Here is a 3,941-nt window from a genome sequence, read left to right as displayed (position 1 = left end):
CGCCCCCGTGCCCCTGCAGTGTAACAGACTTCAGTGCACAGGGTTTTTTCTCCACAGGCTGTGGAAGTACTGCTAGAGCCCAGTTTGCTTTTTACATGTTGCACTCATTTGGTATTCTTTTGATATAGCTCATGTTCAGAGATCTTGAGGTCCATAAATGAATCTCCCTTTTTGCTAATGCTTAATATGATTTGAATCAGGGATGTAACCTAGATATTTTGACTTAACTTTATAGACTTGTCTAGCTTTTTTCATGAGTAAAACATTCTCTGGACTGGTTGTCCTACAAACTCTCCCTCCGGTGGAGTAAAGAGTCTGCAGTCTGTCACATGGTTTTTTCTTTGTTTTAAGGTTAGCTACACTTTGATTTCCAAGACTTGAGTCAATTCCAAGTTTTCAAGTCAAGCTGTCTTCTCACTTGCCATTTTTAACTTGGCATGCTGCTGAACAAAGCTGACATTGTTGCAAAATAATGTAAAATGACACAGCAATATCTTATCTTCTACCTTTAAAACCCTGATTGCCTTAAAAGTTCACTCTTATCTAGGACAGGAGTGACATGGGGTCATGGTTGGTTATCAGTTACTTTATTTACCATGGAATTAGTGCAGTTTTGAGCCTTCTTGATCTTGAACTTGTAAACTAGTACAGAAAATGTTAACTTTAACCATATTTTGCCATTTCCCATTTGTGTGGCATTTAATTTCAAGTTTCTAGTACCTTTAACGAAATCCGAAGTGTAGTAACAAAGTATAAATGGTAATTCCAAAGCTAACGACTGGCTTAGTGGCTTCTAGAGGCCTACATCCATATCAAACTTTCAGCATATCTTGGATTAGATCTTGGTTTAAAGAAAGCACTGAGCTCAGGATAACTGTTTCCCACTAGGTCACTTTAGTTTTGAAGTATTTGGCCAATGACCAGTACATACTTAGTGGGAGTTCCTCTTGCCAAGAGGACTGGTGCCAAATGAACTATAAATATAATCTTACTACCTCATGCATTCCAGCAGTTGTATGGGTCCACAGTTTCATAGTGACCAGTCTGGGAATGATGCAACTTGCTGTTCCTGTTCAGTAGTGACTCTGGTTTGGAGCTAGCTTTGTTCAACTAAAAGGAAAAATTTTTCTCACAGTGAGGTTTGTCGGACAAATACAGAGTTTCTCATCAGTGCAGATGTAATAAAGGGCTGTTGTTCCTGAGTGTCTTAGAATTTTGCCACTAAAATTATTTTGGTGTCTTCAGCTGTGTGATGTTTCTTTTTTAAAACATTCTTGAAATACTTTTTGATATTTAAGAACTCTAAACCGTCGCATTGGTGGGAGATATCGGCTTTTCAGCCGTGCAGTTATGTAACTACATCAATGAGGTTCTTGGTATTAGAATGTTCATAAGCATCCTGTGCAGTGATGGCATACAGGTTGTTGTTCTTTTGCAGTCAACAAGTAATTAAAATCATATCCTAAACTCTGGTAAAGCTCCATATTGCATAGTGGATGTTCACTCCACCTTAACAGCCTACACTACAGTGGCCTTTATCATTTGTTTTAGCAATGCTTTCTTGAAGATTTAACTACTTACTCTGCCATGAAAGTGTGTCTAAATTTTGGTGGTGGTTTCCTTTTTGGGCCCTTCACTTCATATACTGTAGCATCAGAAAAACACAGTCTTAATCATGGAACTGACTAATCCTCGATGTGGGGGGAAAACTGACAAGGAGTGTTTAAATCAAGACTGCCGCTCTTCGTAAAAGAGATGGTCTAGTTCAATCACAAGCTGTGGGACTTGATACAGGAATTACTGGGTTATATTTCCCCAGTCCCCGGAGTACTTCCTACTTATCTCCGTGACATGGGTGTTGCCGTTGGTGTGTTTTTAATACCAGAAAATCAGTTCCTAATATCTGTGTTTTATCCCATTCAACAGTATCTCCCCAAGTGCTACATTCTGTTGACTAACCCCATCCATATCCATTGAGCTATGATGGATCTTGCTGCTAAATATTTGTAGCACTAAGGGGGTTGCTTATCTGAAGGCCTTATTTAATTCATATTGTTTTATCTGAACACTAAAGTTGCTTTTGACTAGACTGTCTTTTCTGCTGTGTTTCAGGTGTTAATGGAATGAAGGGTTGCCCGTCCTGTAGGTAATTGTTGCAGGGCTTTATATTTTAATTGTACTACCGGCTATTAAATGTAGTTTTTATTTAATGAAACAGTTTTGAGTGATTTTTTTCGCTATTTCAATTAAATTGTTTTTCCCCCATGGCTTCCTTCATGTTTTATCAGTTGTTTTCTCTCTTTTTTTTCCTCTAGCTACATTGAGAAGTTTACAGATTTTCTGCGTCTCTTTGTGAGCGTCCACCTAAGGAGGATTGAATCATACTCTCAGTTCCCAGTGGTTGAATTTTTGGCTCTCTTGTTCAAATACACCTTTCATCAGGTACAGCACTTACACTGCTTTTATTGTATTCCAGCCTTCTTTGTGTGTCCTAACCATGTATGAGATGAGTAAAGGATAGCTTATTTCCCAATAAGTCTGAAGGCTCAAAGGCAGCCCACTAAAACTTCAGTTTCATGCCTCTTTAGCAACTGAACATGTTATCATACAGATTTCTACTGGCTTAACACCTTGGGACTTCTTGGAAGCCTTCATGCACTTTCTAATAGCATAACGTGCAGGAAGTCTTGCTCCTGGCCCCAAATAGTTGAAAAACGATCAGATCTAGTTATCTTGCATGAATGACTTGGCTGGCTTTTGTCTTTGTTGCTGTTTTAATTGGGTTTGGAGAAACTTTTTTGAAAAGTCTCTGTATAGCCCCATATGTCTATGCTGGGGCGTGGCTTTTTTGTCACTTCTAAAACTGTTGCTTTTACAGCTTCTCCCAGGCTTGGTGGGGGATGATATTTATCTTTTTATTTTTCCCCCCCTCACATACCATGACCTAGAATGTCACCTTAAACCTGCTACAAGGTTAACTGCTTTCACACCATTCAATTAAACTTGCAACCTTATTTGCACTTGTAATTATTCATATGTTGTGACAGGGGAGGGAACTGTGAAAGGAAAGATACTTGCCTAATTCAGGGTTACAGGAGGAGTCAGACAGAAGCAGGACTAGAGCCTAGGAGGTCTTGGCTCCCAGTCCTAATCTCGGACCTCACTCCCTTTTTGACAGTTCAGGCAAGTAGGATTTTTCCTAATGACACGGAAAATTCCTCACTAAAGCAAATTTGCATCACTTAATGGAAGTGTCCTCCCGTTCTTGAAAGTTACACACTAACTCAAATTCTGGCTACACATAACCTATATTTTATTGCATTTCATGATGTTTAACATGGAGTTTTGTGTATTTCAGCCTACCCATGAAGGTTACTTTTCTTGCTTAGACATTTGGACGCTCTTCTTGGACTATCTTACTAGTAAAATTAAAAGTCGTCTAGCAGACAAAGAAGCAGTACTCAACAGGTAAGCAATGCCAGCAACTGTTAACAAAAAAGAGCTTGACATACTGCGTAAAAATAGCTTTGTCTGCGTGGAGCTCACACTTGCCTGCTAGTTATGCTTGAGTCATCACACTAAGAGTGAGTCTGTCTTGCATTTCCTAATTATTTTACCTGCAGAGGTTATTGTAACAAAATGTAGTTTGGGGATGATAAGTTCTACATGCTTGTGCAGTTCAAGATCTGATACTAAAGGAGAGGCGGGCAAACTTTTTTGCCTGAGGGCCGCATCGGGTTTTGTAAATTGTATGGAGGGCCGGTTAGGGGAGGGGGTCGTGGCTCGGCCCCCACCTCTTATCTGCCTCCTGCCCCATCCAACCCCCCTGTTCCCTGATGGCCCCCCCAGGACCCCTGCTCTATCCACACACCCCCACTCCCTGTCCCCTGACTGCCCCCGGACCCCCACCACCCCATCCAAGCCCTCTTCTCATTCCTGAC

The 3,941-nt window shown here is 40.6% G+C and overlaps 1 long non-coding RNA gene across 1 annotated transcript; it reads left to right on the top strand.

Annotated features, from left to right (window-relative positions):
* The first annotated feature begins 8 nt into the window (after positions 1 to 8).
* Positions 9 to 3,521, top strand: LOC116817813 (uncharacterized). The gene is made up of 3 exons (XR_012654986.1): positions 9 to 2,146; positions 2,316 to 2,442; positions 3,359 to 3,521. It is a non-coding gene; the product is annotated as an uncharacterized LOC116817813 (long non-coding RNA).
* The last annotated feature ends 420 nt before the right edge of the window (positions 3,522 to 3,941 follow it).

The sequence above is a fragment of the Chelonoidis abingdonii genome, unplaced genomic scaffold (assembly GCF_003597395.2).
Source record: "Chelonoidis abingdonii isolate Lonesome George unplaced genomic scaffold, CheloAbing_2.0 scaffold2962, whole genome shotgun sequence".
Taxonomy (NCBI): Eukaryota; Metazoa; Chordata; order Testudines; family Testudinidae; genus Chelonoidis; species Chelonoidis abingdonii.
Note: the sequence above shows the minus strand (reverse complement) of the source record. Positions and strands in the feature narration are given on the sequence as shown.